Raw genomic sequence first — 23,594 nt, 5'->3', positions numbered from 1 at the left:
TACGAGCACAGCTGACTTGGGATAGCAAACCAAGGCACTTTGACTGAAGCCATATTACAAAACAGTAGGATGGGTGAGAGAGTGTGTTTCTCCACATGTGAATTACCTGGAAGTCAAGAACAAGGAAAAGGTGTTTTGTTCAGACCTGGCTGTGGAATCCTTTTTAGAAAAGCTGTAGTCATAATAAAGGATATTGTCCTCCTAGGTATGGATATGGTTTACCTTTAACCTACTTTTTGATATTTATAAAAACCCTTTAGAAAACTGCCAAAAGCTCAAGTAGTCTTCTTTCGTCTCAACAGACATGCCTGCCATCCACAGGGTAAACAAAGGAATGATTCCTTAAAAAAAAAATATCACTTCTTGCTGCAGTCAAGACGGCTTGAGATGTTTAATGCAGCACATGTACAATAAGAAAATGTAGGCTATTTGAATACTGAGAATGCAGTTATTTTTTATTTTATTATTATTATTACTTTATTTTTTTGTCAGAGACGCTGGGTAATAGTAGTCAAACAGAAGCATTCTGTGATCATGTAATTCAAATAGGCTACATAACCAGAAGATGTCAGTATAAGACAGAAAATACAGCTTTACTGTGAGCAGTCCAAATAAAACTGCTGTAACTGATTCTCTCCAATTCCAAGCATAAAACGTCCATATGACTCAGGTTTCCTGCTAAATCTCACACATTTTATGTGACAGCTGTCAACTCTAAACAGCAAAAAGACAGTCTGACAGTCACAGCAGTTATTGCATGTTAGTTAATCAGAAAGCTTGAAGGCAGTTCCCTGCAAAAATTGACCAATGGCATGATGCATGACTTAAGGCGCATTTGCTATTTTAGAGAGAAAAGAGAGAGCATATGTGGCTTAATTGTATACACACACACACACACACACACACACACACACACACACACACACACACACACACACACATGTTGGGTTTCCATGTTTTATGGGGACATCCCATAGGCTCAATGGTTTTTACTGTACAATCTGTATGTGCTATTGCCCTACACCAACCCTACACCTAAACTTAGCCCTCACAGGAAACATGCTGCATTTTTAGATTTTCAAAAAACTTTATGCTGTATGATTTATAAGCTTGTTTCCTCATGGGGACCAAAAAATGTCCCCACAAGATTAAGATTTACTGGTATTACTATCCTTGTGGGGACATTTGGTCCCCAGGACGTGATAAATACCAGGTGCACACATCACAGACACACACACACACACACACACACACACACACACACACACACACAGAGCGTATGGGAAACATAATATATGGTGCTGTACATTCATCAGCCCATAGGGGCCACTGTTGAGCTGCAGTACAATGATGAACTGCGCAGTAGTTTATGTATGTACAGCATCACCTGTGGGGCTTGGAAATCTGTGTTAGGGAATTACGGGAACTCTCCTCGCTCTAATGGACTGGCACGGCAGCAGCTACGGCTGCAGAATCCCTGACAGTCACAGCAACTGTCTCTCCACTCCTAAATGAATACAGAGTTTCTGTCCTATGCGTGTTTAGTTTGGCAGCCAAGGCCAGCCACCCTCAAAGCTGTCATTTTTCATCCTCCATTCTGCACTGACACGCATGCAATATGGTCTGAAATCCATGAAGAAGGTGCAGGGTGGGAGAGGAGGGGGATATACATGCACTCAGTGTGAGAAACATGTGTCTTTATGCTTCTCCACACATGCGTGTTTAATGTAATGCCCTACATAACCAAGCTCCTGCACATTTAAACATGTTTAATGTTAACATGTTTCTCCTCTGACCTGTAGCCTTCCACAAGGCTCTATTTTAGCTCCCTCTCTATTTTCTCTATGCATTCTACCTCTGGGCTCTATTCTACGTAAACATGGCCTGTCTTTTCATTTCTACGCAGATGATACTCAAATCTATCTACCAATCAAAAGAAACAATTCCACTGCGATTACTTCTCTTCTGCAATGTTTAGAGGAGGTTAAATCATGGCTAGCCCAAAATTTCCTCTTCCTAAATGAAGACAAGACCTAGGTAATTGTTTTCGGTCCCAATGAAAACTCTCAGTGTATAAGCCCTGAGTTAGAAAGTTTATCTGTTTTTAGATCCTCTCGGGTACGGAACCTAGGAGTTCTTGTTGACCAGCATTTAAAATTGTATAAACATATCTCTTCTGTTATCGGATCCAGTTTCTATCAGCTTCGCTTACTGTCCAAAATTTAATTTTTCCTCAGTCCTAAAACTCTCAGAATGGCTGTTCATGCTTTTGTTACATCTCGTCTGCAATTCTTTATATTGCGGTATATCTAAGTCTCAAATTGCATGTCTTCAGCTTGTTCAAAATGCTGCGGCCAGACTTCTTTTAAAGTGTCGTAAACATGAACACATCACTCCATTTCTTAAATCCTTACACTGGTTGCCGGTTTGTCAGAGAATAGACTTCAAAATTCTCCTCTTTGTATATAAATCCCTACACAACCTAGCCCCTGTCTACCTCTCTGAACTCCTTCATCTCTATACTCCGTCCAGATGCCTATGATCCTGTGACCAGGCTTTGTTGGTTGTCCCGCACGTTAGGCTTAAGCGTAGAGGTGAGCGTGCATTTGCAGTGGCAGGGCCTCGACTTTGGCCTCTAGAGATTAGAATGGCCTCTTCTCTGTCAGTTTTTAAGTCCCTGCTAAAAACGTATTTGTTTTCCTTTGTGTATTGACTACTGTGATATGGCCATTTTTTATTTTTAAATGGGTTGTATTAAATTTTGTCTGGTCTGTTGTGTGTGTATGTGGTATAATGCTATACAAATAAATGTTATACAATGTGCTATACAAATAAAATTAACTTGAACGTTTACCCACATTGTATGGATGATACTGTGATTCCAGAGATACATTGCATTCTTGGCTACCTGATGCAAACTGTTGTACCCCTTACTAAGGTTTACCATGGTAACCATAGTTTCTGCCAAAGAGTCAAGGCAGGTTAGCATAGTCCAGTTAGACCCTGCTGGTAAATGGTGTAACTACACCATCTGGCTGCAAAAAGCATCTTTCTCCATTGATGGCAAGTTGGCAACTCAAAAGTAGCTTTATGCTCTTACTAAATAAATATTTAAGTGGAAAATACAATGCTATGTACAATGCTGACTTTGAAACCGAGTAGTTTTCTGTAAAGATGAAAGGCTTGTATTAATATTGAAATGTTTATTTGCAAAGGCTAGCACTGCTAATGCAGAGCTGGACTTCTTGAAGCTTCGCCCTCTTCTCCAGGAGCAACAGCTCACTCACATTTAAAGCAACATACTCAAAACAGCGCGTTTTGGCTCATACCCGAAAACTGGCAATTTTAACAAGCCTTAAAAATTTATCTGTGGAGTATATTGAGCTAAAACTTCACATATACGCTTTGGGGACATCAGAGATTTCTTTTACATCTTGTAAAAAGGGGCATAATAGGTCCCCTTTAATATATTTTATTCATACTTTTGTATTAATTAATTATTTTCACAATGAGCAGATTTTTGTTGATTCTAAGCAACATGATGTCTTTACCTGAAAAATCTTATGTATGAATAACAAATGCGTCACATTAGGTTTATTAGTTTATGTTGAAATGGTGTAAAAATATCCAAATATGTATGTATGTAAAATTACCTGGCCCTACGTGAAAACTTGATTGCCCCCTCCTGTTAAATCATAAAAGAACTGTGATTAACCACATTATTTTAGAAAGTTGAGTTAAATTTCACTTGCCAAACCCAAGCCTGATTACTGCCAGACCTGTTGAATCAGGAAATCACTTAAATAGAACCTGGCTGACAAAGTGAAGCATGCTTAAAGAGCAACACATCATGCCGCGAATTCAAGAAATTCAAGAACAGATGAGGAACAAAATAGTTGACATGTATCAGTCTGGAAAGGGTTATAAAGCCGTTTCTAAGGCTTTGGGACTCCAGCGAACCACGGTCAGGGCCATTATCCACAAATAGAGAAAACTTGGAACAGTGGTGAACCTTCCCAGGAGTGGCCGGCCTACCAAAATTACTCCAAGAGCTCAATGACGACTCATTCAGGGAGGTCATAAAAGAACCCAGAACATCATCTAAAGAACTGCAGACCTCACTTGCCTCAATTAAGGTCAGTGTTCATGATTCAACAATAAGAAAGAAACTGGGCAAAAACGGCATCCATGGGAGAGTTCCAAGGTAAAAGCCACTGCTGACCAAAAAGTACCCAAAGGCTCGTCTCACATTTGCCAAAATATCTTGATTATCCCCAAGACTTCTGGGCAAATATTCTGTGGACTGATAAGACAAAAGTTTAACTTTTTGGAAGGCGTGTGTCCCATTACATCTGGCATAAAACCAACGCAGGATTTCATAAAAAGAACATCATACCAGCAGTCAAACATGGTGGTGGTAGTGTGATGGTATGAGGCTGCTTTGCAGCTTCAGGACCTGGATGACTTGCCATAATTGATGGAACCATGAATTCTGCACTCTATCAGAAAATCCTGAAGTAGAATGTCCGGCCGTCAGTTTATGCAGCAGGACAATGATCACAAACACACCAGCAAGTCCACCTCTGAATGGCTCAAGAAAAACAAAATTAAGGTTTTGGAGTGGCCAAGTCAAAGTCCGGTCTTAAATCCGATTGAGATGCTGTGGCATGACCTTAAACAGTCCATTCATGCTCGAAAACCATCCAATGTGGCTGAATTAAAACAATTCTGGAAAGAAGAATGGGCCAAAATTCCTCCACAGCAATGTGAAAGACTCATTGCCAGTTATCGCAAATGCTTGATTGCAGTTGTTGCTGCCAAGGGTGGCACAACCAGTTATTAGATTTAGGGGGCAATTACTTTTTCACATAGGGCCAGGCAGGTTTGGACCGCTTTTTCCCTTAAGAAATGAAATCATTATTTGAAAACTGCATTTTGTATTTACTTTGGTTATCTTTGTGTTATATTAAAATTAGTTTGATGATCTGAAACTTTAAAGTGTGACAAATATGCAAAAAGTACAAAAAAAAAACAGGGGGCAAAAACCTTTTCACGGCACTGTATATGTCTCTCTCTCTCTCTCTTTATATATATATATATATATATATATATATATATATATATATATATATATATATATATATATATATATATATATATAAATAATTTTATTTGATATAATGTTACTTTATAAAAAATACTAAAATTATTCTCTAAAAAATCTATTTACTCAAATAATACAAAATATTATAGGTTTAGATTTAAGATTTAGTATTAAAATTGCATCTAAAATTTCTATCCATATGTATATAATTATATTTTACAGTATTGAGTACATATTTATTCATATATTCAATTTCTTCACATTTCTGGTAAGGTATGACAATGCTGATATTTCCAAGTATATTTTGGGTGATCATTTGACTGTACCTGACAGGAAAAGTGTTTTCAATCATGCCCTGTGACACATGATATACATCACTACAAGCCTGACCGCTTTAGCTTGTGTCCAGCAAAATTTCCCACATTCATATACACCCTGCGGCTGGGAGCGAGAGAGAGAGAGAAACCAAAGAAACTTCACCCTGCTGAAATATCCATGAGCATGCCAAAGCATGAATTACACTCAAGAGCTGTTATCCACTGCACTCTCTGTGTGTCAGTGTGTCTGAGTACCCTCAATATGTTCTAAAATATCATCGAATGCTTCCTCACTTATCTGTATGATGAGAGAGACTACATTATCTGTGCTTTCTCTTTCATCCCCTACTTAGTATGCAGGTGCACGCTTGGGTTTGGTATGCTCTCTGCGCTTTCATTGATGTTTTGCAGCAGAGAGAGAGCCGGGGCGATTCCCCCCTCCCCTGTGTAGTTATGCTTCTGTCAGTGGTGCTGCTTCTTATGAATGAGATTCAGAATTGAATGGAAGGCAAAGGGGCTCCACAGTCTCCCCCTAAAGAATCCAATTGCATTCAGGTCACAGACGACTTGAGAAGGAGGAGGAAGCCTGGGCTTGCATGTGCACGGACAGCACAGCTAATTGGAGGCTTCCAACCGCAGGGAGGATGCAGTGAGTTCGTGAGATGCATCCAAAATCCCTGATTTCTGGGCAGTAGAGCCCAGGTGAGAGACAGGGTTGTGCTGAGAGAGGAAGCGAGCTTTGTCAACAGAATGTTAACATTTATCTCTTAAATTGCTGTTCTCACCTATTAATTTAAACATTTGCAACAGGAGAAAGCTTTAGTGTCAATACTAATATCTAACTACAAAATAAAAAAATAAAAAAAACAGTGTTGCAGTATAAAACTTATCAAAGGTATGTTACCTTACTAGGTTTAATGTGGCAATTAACTTGAAGCACTAAGATTTTTTAAAAGCAAAAGATGGGTTTCCTTACATGGTACTGTTAAAGACACTAGAAGAACATTCCTGGAAAGTCCTTACATGTTGCATCACAATTGTTTATATTTTAGTCCTTTTTGTATTTACTACTGTATATATTTTAACAATTTTATAAATTATTAAAATACATAAATAATTAAAATATAACAAAAATGTCAAATATTGTGGGTTAAATAATTGTAATATGAAAATAATATATATAAACAAAATATAATAAATATATATGCAAAAAAAGATTCATTTGTTAATTGATTAATATTTAAGAACTTTAATATATAATCATTAATGCCAAATGTATAAACCAATAATTTTTTTTTTTTTATCTGTGAATTTCTGGCATCCACAGCTGCTAGTTTTTTTTTTAATCTTGATTTTAACAATTAAAATATAAAAAATATAAAATGCAATAATAAATAGAAAATATAAATGTATAATCGTTTTTCAAGCCATCCATAATGCTGCCAGTGCTGTCAATTTTTGCTGTGCATCCTACATATATATATATATATATATTACAGAGTGTAATATATTTCTGTATATACTCTTTAAGGGCCATAAAAGTCAAAGGATGCCCCTCAAGACCATTATGGTGTCACCATGTTAACTGAGAAGCACAGATTAGTGGGACAGAGGTCTGTGCAATTGAGAAGACATGATGATGTCATTGAGGCATGAGTTCATGTCTGTCTGTTCTGAACATTCATTAGATAGATAGATGCAGGTGAATATAGTGTAGATTGGATTAGAAGCTTTATATAATTTTGTGTTGCATTCTCTGATGTATTTATCTGTTAAACTGCAATCACTGTGTGTTACTTCTGTACATCAAAATCTAGAACCATAAAATTAAAAACATAATAAAGCCAATCCAGAAATATGCACACACCTAAAGTCTCACAAACACACACACATGCATACATGCAAAAGTAATACGATGGATTTGCATCTGCTGGATTGCAGCAGAGAACACATCTGCCCGTGGTTTTTGCATCTTGTTTGTACAGTCTGTACGTTTCCACTCTCTTACAGTGCAGGAGCTAAACCCCCTAATAAGCTCTCAAAGCAGAATGGCAAACATCTATGCAGAGTTTCACTAATGAAAGCCCAGCTCACCGACCAGCTCCCCCTCCCAGACACATCACAGAATTTACTAGAATGCTTGCGGACCTTCTTACCAGCAGAAAGTCAGATGACATAGACTAACATTTTAATGAGGTAATCATTATTTAGCACTTATAATGAATGCAGACTGATTAAATCACTGATTTTACCTGTATTTGTCTTTAACTTGCCCAGAGATCATACCAGTTGTCAGCCAAATCACCAAGGTCACCTTGAAATACAGTTGTATTAATGCTAGAAAATGCATTCATTCTATAAAATGCAGCACTGAATTCATCATATGTCAAAAATCATGTTATTATAATATTGATTGCATGTGCTGTGCAGTATGTAGCTGCAGTATTGGCTGTTTTAGGATGATAAAACATGTTAAAAGTAACTGCCTCTATAATACTGTGCTAGGTTAAGATCAGGTCATCACGAACACTGTGTGCTGATGAGACTGCACTGTATGATCTTAGCTAGGAAGAGGTTATGGTCAGGTTACGTGTGTGTGTGTGAGGGAGAGAGAGAGAGAGAGAGAGAGAGAGAGAGAGAGAGAGAGAGATGCACTCCTGATTCTTCCCCTCCCTCGCCATTTCTCTCGTTCTCTCTCCTCTTCAGTGTGTGATTAAAATCTGCTAGCAACCATCAAGAGTATAAAAGCCTTTAAAACCCAATCACGGTTCAAACACACACACACACACACATATAGACACGCAAACAGGAGACCTTGGGTTTAACAAATGTTTTATGACTAGAGTTTTTATCCTGGACTGCACCTTGCAAAAGTGCTCTGCTGTATGGCCATATGTACATAAAACAATATATAGTTTTTATTAAACACTGACATATTTTCTTGCAGACACTGGAGTACGAGCAAAAGGATGCAGAACAAAGTGAACTGTATATGATGCATCCCATTACCATGTGCTTTTATGAGGAAGGATCAGACAATATTTATTGCTGATTGGTATGTCTGTTTTTCAAACACATTAAAGGGTTAGTTACTCACCCTAACCCTAAGACACCTTCATTCATTTCGTTCATTTTCAGGACACAAAAATATTTTTGATGAAATCCGGGAGCTTTGACCCTGCATAGAAAGCAACGCAACTACCACGTTCAAGGTCCAGAAAGGTAGGATATCGTTAAAATAGTCCATGTGACATCAGTGGTTCACCCTTAATGTGAAGCTATGTGAATACTTTGTGTGCAAAGAAAACAAAAACAATGACGTTATTCAACATTTTCTCCTCTCTTGTGGTACTCCTGTGAATGTTAGCACAACATGACGGAAACAAGCCGCAAAACAACGAAATTAGCTCAACATGACGGAAACAAGCCACAACACAACGAAATTAGCTCATCATGACGGAAACAAGCCACAACACAATGAAGTTAGCACAACACAACAGAAACCACGAAGGAAACAAGCCACAACACAATAAAATTGGCACAACACAGCGGGAAAAAAATCACACAAAATAACTAAATTACCATACTTTAAGAACTTTTTAGTAATGTTAATTATAATGGTACAGATTTGGTGCTGATGAAGGGGTACAGCATTTCTGACAGGACTATGTTTGACCTAAAACCAAAAAAAGTGTAGGTTACACCTGAACGAGAGAGAAATCTGAGCACACATGGATACAATACATTCTGAAAGTCAAAATCCCAGCTTGCAATAAATTCTCTGACCTCCTTTCTTGTCATGCCTTACTCTGGACATATGTTTGGTTTGTCCCGACCTTGACTATAATCTGCCACTGCGGGTCGACAGACCCTGATTGACAGGCGGTAGGTCTAAAACCAGTACCCGGTCCGCCTCGTGTCCGCACTGATTAAAATATCCCCCAGGATCGGTGATGTAACACCACAGGCTGGACTCTTTCCCCCTCTTACTGTAATAGACCTCTGGCCGCTTTTCCCAAGAGCATTCCTCCGAAAATTGAAGGTCTTAATCTGCCCTGTAATGCTGTCTTTCTGGACAGGCCGAACAGAGGGGATCAGCTATATGAGGGATAGAGTTGTTCTGTTGGCATCACTGCAGGCTAGAACTAGGAGTTCTGCTAGTAAGTTTGGCTGTTCTTTTGCCTCTGAGATATAAAATCAAATGTAATGGCAGTACATGCTGTTACAGGGGATAAATACACCAGTGAAAGCACTAGACGAGGAACTATGTGTGCATCAGTACTCTGATTTTGTTTGTGTGTCAGAATATGGGCCCCGAGATTCTCCCTCTATGGAAATGATGGGTCAGGAAGAAACAGACTGTTCTCAGTAAACACTTTAATCTCATTTTCTTCCTACTGAATTCTCAATGAATGGACATACATGTACTTAAAACACACACAAATTCAGTACGTTTGTATGAAAAAATGCATATGTGCAAATCATTCAATCTGAAAAGAAAATGGTGCAGAAATAATTTTCATTCAGAAATTGCTAGTAAATTTCACAAAGAAACAGCAGGTAACACTGAAATAATGTGAAATTAGAGCATTTTTTTTATGTATTAAAATGTATTTCAATAATCTTTGTTTTATTTATTTTATTTTTGAACAACCATTTATTCGCAATGTAAGAGCAACAAAATACAGTGAGGTTTATATTCAAAAGAAGACAAAATTTTTTATGGGATAATAAAAATAAAATAATTTTATCCACAATTTTACTTCTCTTTTTTATTTATTTTTTTATTTTTTTACTGGAAAACGAGATAAAAACACTAATTTAAATATAGGTGCTTCTTTTTGTGCATATTTGAAAAAATATGCTTTAGAAAGTTACACAATCTATGTCTGTTTCTGTCTGTGTATTAATGTAGATTATATAATGTATGCAGAAGCCGATAATGTGGCTTGAACTAAACAAACAATGATATAAACATTAAACGATGATGTAAACATTGAATATCTCTCTTGCATGATATTTTGCAGATGTTGATTCCCTTAAAATCAAAGGGATGTGATAAAGCAGAGAGACCGAAGTGAACGTCTCTTTTTATTTCTCTCTTTTTAAGGAAGAAGTGCTCAATATCCCTAGTGGAATTAAAGGAGTAAGACTGGATAAAACACACTCACATACATGCAGTCTACCTAAACTCACACACCAGCCCTTTATACATGCTCCTAAAAACACTCACACAATTAAAGTTTGCCCATGTGTGTTAAGTGAATGCTGCCATGCATAAATAATGGATGCATTTGCTTGTGACAGATCAATTTGGAGGCCTCATCATCACTAATTAGTTGACCCCTTTGGGGAGAGTGTAATTGGTGGCAGTTAGGCTGCTCTCTGCAACACCGTCCAAGCCCAGTTTCACACACAGTCCCATCTCAGCCTCTATCTATCTGTGTTTCCAGTATAAAGTACCTCAGAGACAGTGAGATATCAAGCTTTAAAGAATGAATCTTGTATATTCTGAGTATAGTGCACTCTTTCCCCCTCTCTCTTCCTCTTATCTTTTCTCATACAGTAAAGTAGGATGGCTGTGCCAGTAATTTGTATCATTAGGGTACATTTGCAAATCTAAAACTACTGCAAAGACAGTTGCATGGAGAGACTGTTGCTATGGGAACAGTTTTGTGTGGCTCAACCTCTCCAAACTTTGAGAGCTGATTTGGACTGTTGTGTGTGTGTGTGTGTGCGGGAATGTGAATGTGTGCGAGATGAAATTGAGTGTATGTGTGTGTGTGTGAACGAGACAGAGACAGATGTGCATGCATGATTTACAATTACTTTTACACCAGAACAACAGGGCATTTCATCAGCACAGGATGACATCAGAAAAATAATTCATATATATTGTCTTCACCAGAATACTGGCCTAAATTTCTCAGTACATTGAAGGCAAGAAAGACATTTATACTTAAGCCCATGCAAAGAGTTTGCGGTATTCTTACATGCATTTATTTACTCATTTATTAACTGACAAAATGTCAATATTTTGTCTTATTTTATCAGTAAATAAGTACACACACACACACATGTATATGCGTTTATATTTATGTATATAAATATACAGTGTATATATACTGTATATGTGCACGTGTATATATATATATATATATATATACACACATATACATACATACATATATTCATATTCATCTTTTAATCATATTTGCAAATGTCTTGACTCCACTGCCAACAGAGCAATTTTGTCTTTACCGTTCCAATACTTTTGGTATATATACAGATTAGATTAGGATCACTATTAACTATGACTTTTGCTTCAAAATACTCCTAATTACTGCTTATTAATACTTAGTAAAGTAATTGTTTAAGAATTGGGTCAGATTAAGGATTCAGAATAAAGTCTTGCAGAATAAGACTGTGCTTTTTAAGTAATAATAAACAGCCAATATCCCAGAAATATTCAGGTTAATAACCAATTAGTTAATCATGAGAATTGGACACTAAAGTGTTACCAGTATTCTTATTAATTCACCAAAGTATTTAAAGTGAGAAGCGTGCATGAAATGCATGCATTTTAAGGTTAGATTTTTAATTTTTATGTTAAATCCACTATAATTATTACGATACCGGGCGCAAGAGACTGAGATGTGTGCTCGCTGGAGACCGCTGTGCCCTGAAGTAGCGTAGGTGGCAGGGTTGGCAGAACGATCTCCTGAGGGCGCTGGGGGGCGACGACCGCTGTGTGCTGCAGCGATCGTCGCTCTACCCCAGCGGGGTCTACCCACATAAGCCCTGGTCCACCACCATCAGGGCTTCTTGGCCGAAGACCTCCTCACCTGAAGCATGGTCCGCAGATCCTGCTTAGGCTGAGAGGTCTTCGGTCTTCGGTCGCGCACCCTTCTTTCCACCCCGCTTACGGGGAGGCGCACGGGTGGCCACGCTCTCCTTTTGCGCCTCCCTATGCGAGGAGCCAGCACGCGGCAGGGGCTGCTCTCGCCCAGCAGCCCCGAGAGCTGGAGAGCGGCGAGGGAGAAACCGCTGGAACGCCGCCGCCTGCCTCCCGGACTCCTGGTGCCTGCTGACAACCGAGTCAACAGCGTCACCAAACAGGCCAGAAGGCGACAGCGGGGCGTTCAGGAGGAAGACCCTGTCGCGTTCTTTAATATCTGACAGGGTCAACCACAGGTGCCTCTCCGCCGCCACCAGGGCTTCCATAGACCGCCCAATGGCACGGGTCTCCTTGGTGGCGCGGAGAGACAAATCAGCGGTTCTGCGGAGCTCACAAATGCCCTCCGCAGAAATTCCCTCGCCCTCATCCAACTCTTTGAGCAGGTCCGTTTGGTATGCCTGCAACACCACCATGGTGTGCAGACATGAACCAGCATGACGTACCCCTTGCCCACCAGCGCTGACGATGTGCGCAGCGGCTTGGTGGGCAAGGTCGGAGCCTTCAGGGACGACACCACGTCAGGAGACAGATAGCCCGCAAGCGTCTGCTCCACACGCGGCATCGCCCCATAACCGCGCTCCCTCAAAGAGGCGGGCCAAAAAGGGTTCTCCCCACGACCTCGACACCTCAGTGTGGAGGTCAGGGAAAAACGGCAGGCTCCGATGTGGAGGTGAGGTCTGAAACCGCAGGAAACGCTCGTCCAGTTTTCCTCTCCGCGGTTCCACCGAACACTCGGCCGGCCAGTCGAGGCTACAGCACGAGTGATTACCTCCACAAGCTCCTCAAACTGGGGTGAAAGAGGGGGTGCGACATGTTCGGCGCCTCCCACATCAACCTCCTCAGAGGAAGACAAGAGAAGCGCCGCGGCCGCTGCCCGAGGGGAAGTAACCGTCAGGCGTGCTTCCGAACTCGGGGAGCGGTTGCGGGATCCAGCAGGTGAGGATGGAGATAAAGACTCACTCGTCTCCGATCCCTCTGCTAGATCCTGTTGCGAACCCCACGAGCGTCGTCTCCGCTTCGCCACAGCGGAAGCGGGCCCCGCGCCGCGGGGAACGCCAATGAAAGAACCCTCTCCAGTGAAGAGGGCCTTTCGGGAGCGAAGCACACGCAGAGGAAAACCCTCGCAGTGCGGACAGTCAGCCCCCTCGAGGGCTGCCTCCGCATGCCTCGCTCCCAAGCAAAGCACACACAAGCTGTGCGTATCCTCCGCACACAAATAACGTTTGCACGGAGGAACACACAGCCTATATTGCGCCTCACTTCTCCCACGCTGGGTTTTACAAAACCTTTTTGACATGACTCGTAAAACGGACAGACAACAATAAATAGGACTTACAAGACACAGAGCGCTTAGCTGAATGACAGAAAGCTGACGGCGGTTGCATCGCACGTGCTTTTATACCAGCTGGTCATTACGTCACCTCGCCCGTGACGTCCCGCCCATGTATTGGACAGATTTCATTGGTATTCAGAGCCAGTTACACTGTAGGCGTTCCCCAAAGCGTCTCCTGACGCAGCTCGAGTTTCTGAAGAGGAACTGATGGCTAACGCTGCATTAACGGCGCATATTCTCTCTGAGAAAACGAGAGATGAATCTACTCTAACATGTGCTGATAATGGTATATAACTGTCTTAAATTATTCCCTTAATATTTATTTTTTTTGGCTTGTATAGTGAAAAACATGAGAAGAAACGTATTTCGTGTTAAACAGGTTGTTTTTGAAAATCGTTGCCTGAAATAAAGCTGCTCTGAATTTTCATTGATGACTGCAGTGTTAATCAGTTTAATTATAGGCCTATAATTCATTGTATAAATTAATAGACCTGTTTGAAAAAAAAAAATCTTTTTAAAAAAACATTTTCAATGAGGAGTAAGCTAGTAGCCTATTTTATTATCCTCACAGTGCGTCATAAGGTGATGCGCTATGAAAATAATAATTTTCGGGGCAATGATTTCATGTAATTTAATAATAAAAGTAATCTAATAATAATAATAGGCCTAATAATAAGAATAATGTAACAGGCCTACATTAATTGGAAATGCTAAATCCTCTTAATATTGCCAATTGTTGATGCTTCTCTCTGGCTATCATCGACACATGATACCATGCAAATCAGCACGGGGAGGTTATCACCTGCAATGTGTGCCCGTGTGGAAATAGTTTTATGACTTAAAAAAAAAAAGTTTTTATTGAATTGAAAAAAGAAAAAAATCCCAATTCTCTCTTTTCTATATTCCTTCATAAATTATATTACATTGTAAGTGTCATATTTGGCAGTTGGCATTAGTAGGCCTATATTACTAATAACAGTGGCATATGAGAAGTTTAATACCACAGAAAAAAGTAAAATATGCCTTTTTCGAAGCTGTTATATATAAAAAATTGATAGCTAAAGCTTTAGGCATTCATTACTTTACTCTCTCAATTTAATTAGTTTTTTTAGCACCCACTCTGAACTGTTAAGCCCCCCCTTAGCACCCCCAACAAAAAAATCCTGGAGCAGCCACTGATTGAATTACTACACAAAACAATTCAAAAGATGTGCCACTGTGCATCTTTTCTTTCATTTTGAAAATGTTTGCACCAGAAGCAAAATTAAAGTTTATTTAAAACACTAGCCCAAGTAGTACAAGTCTCTACTTCTAATGCTTACTGTACATAATATTCACTAAGCTTAAAACAGTGCTACACAATGAGAATGAGAAGAATCTGTATAATTACCACAGGGAAAGTTCTTACAAATGTGGGTCACCATTGTGTGCTTGGTTCTAGTCGTTCGAGTCTTCTGCAATGCCGTTTTTGAGGTAAATGCGAGCCCTCCGTCTCACAGCTCCCTCCTTTTCGTTGTCTCTAAAAAAAAAAAAGATTAAATGTGGAAATGGTTTTTTATTTCCATATATACATATATACACATATACACATATACACACACATGGTCAAAAGTTTACATACACCTTGCAGAATCTGCTAAATGTTAAGTATTTTACCAAAGTAAGAGGGATCATACAAGATGCATGTTATTTTTTATTTATTTAGTACTGACCTGATTCAGATATTTCACATAAAACACATTTACATATTGTCCACAAGAGAAAATAATGGTTGAATTTATAAAAATGACACCGTTATTTACTTCCACTTGATTCTTAATACTGTGCTGTTACCTGAATGATCCACGGCTGTGTTTTTTTGTTTAGTGATAGTTCTTCATGAGCCCATGACAAACAATGTCCTGAACATTTAAACTGTCCACTGTTCTTCAGAAAAATCCTTCAGGTCCCACAAATTTGCTGGTTTTTCAGCATTTTTGTGTATTTGAACCCTTTCCAAAAATGACTGTATGATTCTGAGATCCATCTTTTCACACTGAGGACAACTGAGGGACTCATATGCAACTATTAAAAAGGTGTCGCACAGAAAGTGCACAGAGGTACGTATTTTTATGAGACCAGGTTGCAACTATTACAGAAGGTTCAAACGCTCACTTATGCTCCAGAAGGAGAAACCATGCATTAAGGGGGTGAAAACGTTTTTGAATTTGAAAAGTGTATTTATATAGCACATGTCATACACAATGGAAATTCAAAGTGTTTTACATAAAAGGATGTAAAATAATCATTCAAAAAAGTAATCACAACAATAAAACGGAACTTAAAAACTTTTAAAATAATTTAGGGTCATAGATCAGGGTAAATTGAACTTATTTTGACTTCTGTGGAACATGCAAGTATCTTCTGTAGCTTCTGAAGGGCAGTACTAAATGAAAAAATATGTTTAGGCAAAATAAAAAAAAATGTGCACATCTTCATTCTGTTCAAAATTTTTCACCCCCTTAATGTATTGTTTCTTTCTGGAACATCAGTAAGCATTTTTCACTTCCAGTTCTTGTTGATTACATAATTATAAAATATATGATCGTAAAACAAATTAATAGTAGTTATTATGATTGATGTGGTTTAGTAAAAGTGCTTAAAAAATATGATCAGCATATTGACTCGCCTAATAATTATGCACACACTGTACATGCTTTTCCACATCATAAATGTTAACCATGGTTAGCATTGTGTATTTTTCCTGTAATCGAGCAATTTTGTCCTGCTTTGTGTGTAACAAAGATACTGTTCATTCTGCTTACTGCCCATAGGTGTGAAGTATAATAAGTGATATAACAGAGAAGAAAAGCAAGGGAAAATGTGCCACCTGTTTTATATAATAAAAACCAACAGTATGAACAACACTAGTTGTAAAATTATTAAGCACTAAATATTATCAATACTCAATTATAAATCGTGGCACTCAAATGACTGGAATAACTCAAACTCCACTGAACACTAAAAAAAACTCACCTTATTATTTGACAGTCCTGGCTCTCAGGTGGAACCTGAAATTGAAACAAATTGTTATATAGTGTTGCTGGACAATTTCTCAATTAACATGGAGCATACCATTAACAGAAATAAAAGCATATTTTGGAGATTTTATAAATAAAAACCATACCAAACAATATAATGTAATACATGTCTGTCTCCTCAGTGCCCCTCTGTTTCTATCATTCAGGATGTGCCTGAAAGCGTTCTGTCTGCTTATTCAAGGGGACTGGGCTGGTCAAAAGTTTGGACACATTACTCTTTTTAATGTTTTTGAAATAAGTCTCTTATGCTTATCAAGCCAGTATTTATTTAACCAAAATAAAGAAAAAAAACCTGCAATATTGTGAAGTATTAAAATTTAAAAATAATGGTTTTCTATTTTAATATACTTCAAAATATAATTTATTGCTTTGATCAAAGCTGAATTTTCAGCATCATTACTCCAGTCTTCAGTGTCACATAATTCTTCAGAAATCATTCTAATATGCTAATTTCATACTCCGTTATTATCGATGTTGGAAACAGTTGTACTGCTTACATTTTTGGGAACCTGTGTAAATAAAATGTTAAAAAGAAAAGCATTTATTTATTCAGCTTTGCCATCACATAAATAAATTATTTTAATTACAATTTCAAAGTAATTATCAGTTAAAATATTTTTCTTTATAATTATATTGTAAAATGTAATTTTATTATTCTTATTATAATTTTATGTATTTCTGGAATCAAAATGTAATTTTCAGCATCATTACTCCAGTCTTCAGTGTCACATGATCCTTCACAAATCATTATAATATTCTTATTTACTGCTCAAGAAACATTTCTGATTATTATCAACGTTAGAAAAAAAGGTTATGGTATGCTCCTTAATATATGCAGAAACCATGATATACAACCATTCAAATGTCTAGTGTGTGTGTGAGTGTTATTTAATAGAAAAGACTGTTTTTATTTAGCAAATAAACTATAAATGTTTTTACTTTTATAAATGTAATATGTTGCAAAAAATATATTTCAAATAAATTGTTATTTTGAACTGTCTATACATCAAATAATCATAAAATTGTTTCCAGGAAATATTAAGCAGCAAAAACTGCTTAATATGAAAATTGTTTTTTACAACTAATATTAATAATAAGAACCATTATTGATAACTGAGCACCAATAAAAATCCAGCACTAAATCAACATGTTAGAAAGATTTCTGAATGATCATGCACTGAAGACTGCAGTAATGATGCAGAAAATTCACAGGAATTAATTACAATTTAAAATATATTCAAATAAAAAATAGTTATTTCACATTGTGATAATATTTCACATTCATAACTTTTTTATTACTTTATTTTTGATCAAATAAATGCATGCAGCCTTGCACTTATAAACATTAACATTGCAGATACAAGACTGTACGCTGTTATCCTCAAAAACTTCACTTATATCCTTCCACTTAAATTGGTTTCTCTAAGATATTGAAACAATATATTGTAACACATATCATTAGACAGCAAAATATCTTTGACGTCTTCTGTTATGAACTCCAGAAAAAAAAACGTGCGCTCGTTTCCACGGACATGGCCAGCATCCTCTCTGCAACAGTAGTTCCCGCCCACTGAAACACTGGGCCCGGCCTGGATCCGTGTTACAGCGATGAAACGGATGTGACTGTAAAGCGGATTTGCCAGTTTGAAAATGGATCCGGGAAGAGTCAGCTGCTGTCTGGGGGGTAAGTCACAGAGGGTCATTACTGAAAGGTGTTGCAGTTTACAGAGTGCTGTATCAAAGCATATTAAATGCAAAGTTGACTTGAAGGAAGAATTTGGGTAGGAAAAGGTGCACAAGCAACACGGATGACCGTAAGCTTGAGAATACTGTCAAGCAAAGCTGATTCAAACACTTGGGAGAGCTTCACAAGGAGTGGACTGAAGCTGGAGTCAGAAACAGAAACAATGTCAGAAACAATGTCAGAAGCGTCTTACATGAGCTAAAGTGAAAAAGAACTGGACTGTTGCTCAGTGGTCCAAAGTCCTCTTTTCAGATAAAAGTAAATTTTGCATTTCATTTGGAAATCAAGGTCCCAGAGTCTGGAGGAAGTGTGGAGAGTCACATAATCCATGTTGCTTGAAGTCCAGTGTGAAGTTTCCACAGTCAGTGATGATTTGGGCTGCCATGTCATCTGCTGGTGTTGGTCCACTGTGTTTTCTGAAGTCCCCAGTCAACGCAGCCATCTACCAGGAAATTTTAGAGCACTTCATACTTCCTTCTGCTGACAAGCTTTATGGAGATGCTGATTTAATTTTCCAGCAGGACTTGGCACCTGCCCACACTGCCAAAGGTACCAAAAGCTGGTTCAATGATCATGGTGTTACTGTGCTTGATTGGCCAGCAAACTCGCCTGACCTGAACCCCATAGAGAATCTATGAATTACTTCTTGGAGGCCCAACAAAGTATTGAGTGCATAGAAATGAACATACTTTTCAGAAGCCCAACATTTCTGTTTAAAATATCCTTTTTTTATTGATCTTATGTAATATTCTAATTTTCTGAGACACTGAACTTTGGGTTTTCATTATCTGTAAGCCATAATCATCAAAATTTCAAGAAATTGAAATATTTCAATCTATGTGTAATGAATCTATATATGGGTTTCACTTTCTGACAAAAAATATTGACCTTTTTCACGATATTCTAATTTTTTGAGATGTACCCGTGTGTATATATATACAGTCTCTTTCTGTCTATGTATTAGATTATATACTCTATGCAGAAACTGATATTGTGGCCTAAACTACAACACATGATGTAAACAGATGAAGACAAGAAATGGCAACATGATTACAAAAATAAAAGGTATAAAGTGTATCTTCTGCTTATGGCCGTAAGACTTGGGCATAACAAATTTTGGTCAACATGATAAACTTTTAGTCTGATTAGTAGAAGCAGCAAGCTGTTTCCTAGAACACACATGGCTAGAGGGAATCACGTAACAACTACTCTGTTTGGTTCTGGATTGCAGCAGGAGTGTATTTCGACTGCTTTGTGAGTGATAATAGTCTGGTGGTTCCCTGGAATAAAACCTCTTATCCCTAAGATGACATTTTTGTCTGAGGCGTAATGCCAAGTCATTTACACGCTAACGAGGTTATGTAAGTCTGTGATTCTTCCGTCTCTCGGCTGTCACTCACACACTCACTGTGCTTTCATCATGGGCATCAGTGTCTTTTCACTGCCTACGATGCACAAAAACAATAAACATCCCACCAAATCTTCGCACACCTCCTCCTCCGCCTCAGCTCAGTTCATCGTTATGTTCTCTTCTGCCCTTCACATCCTTTAGTTTGACACAAAATCCGCCTGCTCTCTTCACAAACATTTGCCTCCGACTGTACTGAACCGTCGGCGTGTGTGTCTGATAAACTCATAGCTCTGCACAGCTGCTCACGTGTGTGTTTGTGTGTGCGTGTGTATAATGTATTATAACATTATAAAGTCTGATTCCGTAGTGAATCAGTTGGTCCTAAAAATGTTTTACTCTCTCATTTTGTATAACTGGAATAAATTAATCATTCTAGAGCATTAGTCTCAAACTCAATTCCTGGAGGGACACAGCTCTGCACAGTTTAGCTCCAACCCTAATCAAACACACCTGATCCAGCTAATCAAGCTCTTCAGTATCACTAGAAACTTCCAAGCAGGTGTGATTTGGAGCTGGTTGGAGCTAAACTGTGCAGAGCTGCGGCGCTCCAGGAACTGAGTTTGAGACCAATGTTCTAGAGAGTTGGTTTGTCCTAAACGGTCCTTTATCACATAGATTATGTAGCAGTAGAATGTTCCAAGTGAATGGATTTATGGAGTGTAGGGTTGGACAGGCCAATTCTGTCTACTGAAATGGTTCTTGTCGATGAACAGATTTAATATGATTTACAGATTCAAGTCTCTATGCTGTTTGACTGTATAAGTACTGTATAAATTTACCAGTTCAAGTTTGATGTTGTTGTAATTGATATTAATCATTTGATTAAAACCCCTCATCTTTTTTTTCCAACTAAAACATAGCTGTAACTGTTTGCGGCTTGTAATGTCATTAATAAACTTATGATTAGGTTTCTAAGTAGTTTCCCAACACTGTCCAGTTGACACACTCTTGCCAGAATATAATTGTGGGTAATACATGGAGTGTGTCTGTGAAATCTATAGGGCGTTTTCTGAAATAATTCATCTGTGAGGATCTCTGGACAGTGATCCTTTCATCCGCCCACCATGGCAAATGATATCGGCCCGTGTGATGGAAGAGGTCAATGCGTGATAAATTGCACCCAGTCAAATGAAGGCGGATCCCCAAACACATACAGAGGCATCAACAGTCACACAAACACACAGCACAGAGAAACACACTTTCAATCAGTTTCTAATTACAGTACACTGTCTTTCCACCAGATGTTTCTCAAAGCGTGTGTTTGTGTATGTGTACATCTGTTTGTGTGGTAATAATGGCATTTGCCCCAAATCCTTTGTAATTAAGTTGTTTTCATGAGTGAATGAGTTCATGAGAGACAGAAACCCATTTTTCAAAGGCAAAGGAGAGGCTGCAGAAGATGCAGTATGTGGGAGAGAAGAAGAGAGAAAATATGAAAGCTATTTCATCATGAGGAGCTCAGTGAATATTTCATCATGTGATCAAAAATAGCTATACACTCTCTCTGCTGTTCTTCTTCTCTCCGTGCTTCTTCATACAGCAGGGAACTTCCTTCAGATGTGTTCTAACATGAATTTGAATGATGTTTATGTGAACTCTCACCTTTACATCATTAAGCAATATACATTGCCCTCCAAAAGTATTGGAACAGTAAAGACAAAATTGCTCTGTTGCCTGTGGAGTCAAGACATTTATAAACATGATTAAAAGATGAATATGAGACAAAACTACAAAATGTCACATTTTATTATTGGGTGATTCAACACATAGATGTTTTACCAGCTAAGAAGTTCAGCACTTTTAGAGTTTCATCCCTCTATCTGATGTGAGCATAAGTATTGGAACAGTTGCCTCTCAGGTCTTTCTAAGTGATCAGCTGTGTCCTGTTGCATTAATTCTTCAGATATTAAAAGCAGGGAATGTGTCGTATCAGTTATATCCATTACTTTTGTATTCTGAATCTTGCATTCGATGATGACACACACAAACCAGGATGAAGATGAGGGAGCTGACTTTGAGAGAAAAGCAAGCAATTTGGATGCTAAAAGAAAAGAGGAAGTCAATTAGAGCTATAGCAAAAACAAAGGGCATGGAGAAATCAAGAGTTTGGAAACTACCAGCGACACCAGCAAGCAAAAATGACCTAATCGGCTGCGAAAACAAAAGTAGTTGATGACAGACAAGTCATAAAAGCTGTGAAAAAGACGTGTCTGTAAAATCACCAAAAACTTCCAGAAAGCTGGGGTGATGCTCTGACAATCTACTGTCCTCAGGAGACTTTGACACAGAATTACAGATGCTACGCAGCAAGATGCAAACCTCTGACCAGCACCAAAAATAGAAAGGCAAGATTAGAGTTTGCAAAAAAGCACAAAGGTGAGCCAGAAGAGTTTTGCAACTGTGTTTATGGACCGATGAGAGAAAGATGAACCTTTATCTAAGTGATGGGAAAGCAAAAATGTGGAGAAAAAAAGGGAACTGCAAATGATCCCATCACACAGCCTCATCTGTAAAGCATGGTGGAGGTGGTGTCATGGCAGGGGCATGCATGGCTTTCTCTGGAACAGGCCCTCTCAACTTTACTGATGACTTAATGTATGATGACAGTAGCAGAATGAATTTGCAAGAGTACAAAACCATCTTGCCAACCAATATTCAAGAAAATGCCACCAGATTAATTGGGAAGTGCTTCATATTGCATCAGGACAATGACCCAAAACCCAGTTCAGTCAAGGAATTTATAAGGGCAAAGAAATGGAAAGTCAAGTCAATCTCCAGATTTAAATCCAATTGAACATGAATTTCACCAGCTGAAGAGGAGAGTAAAGGCAGAAACTCCCCAAAACAAGCAACAATTGGAATTGGCTTCATTAAAGGCTGGGAAAAGTATTTCAAAGGATGAGACCAAGAGTCTGGTGATGTCTATGGGTCACAGACTCACTGCTGTGATTGTGCGCAAGGGATCTGCAACTAAATAATAGCTTTTAATCTTTTATATCTGCCTTATGTTCAACTGTCCCAATACTTATGCTCACATCAATGAGTGGGATGAACTCTAAAAGTGCTGTTCTTTTTATTTGGTAAAACCTGTATATGTTGAAATGGCTAATAATAAAATGTGACATTCTGTAGTTTTGTCTCATTTTCATCTTTTAATCATATTTGCAAATGTCTTGACTCTACAGCCAACATAGCAATTTTGTCTTTACTGTTCCAATACTTATGGAGGGCACTGTATATTCTGTTTTGCATTTGAATTTAATTTCCTGAGGTCTTAGCAGCAGCTTATTCTTGCACTAAAGTTATTATTATAACAAGCATTCCTTTTTGCCATGTAAAAATAAGTGGATGTATCGTGAAAAGAAGAAATGAAAACCCTATCTGTTATCTCAGCTTGCTGATGGTTGTCTGTGATTGGAGCAAGTTATGTAACCTTCCAGGAAATGTCTGCTTCCCTCCCCTCAGTATTCACTTGCATTTAACTGTGTTATTTGTGCTATTGCTAGGAATAATTGACTAAGAGGAAGAGAAGATGCTATGTTGAGAGTACGAATATCTAGATTTTCACTTTATAAGAACATATACTAACTCTCTGTAATTCAACAGGCTACTGAACAATGTTTTATGAAAAATGAAAAAGGTTTTCT

Source organism: Barbus barbus (assembly GCF_936440315.1).
Source record: "Barbus barbus genome assembly, chromosome: 46".
NCBI lineage: Eukaryota > Metazoa > Chordata > Actinopteri > Cypriniformes > Cyprinidae > Barbus > Barbus barbus.
This window is presented reverse-complemented; position numbering follows the sequence as displayed.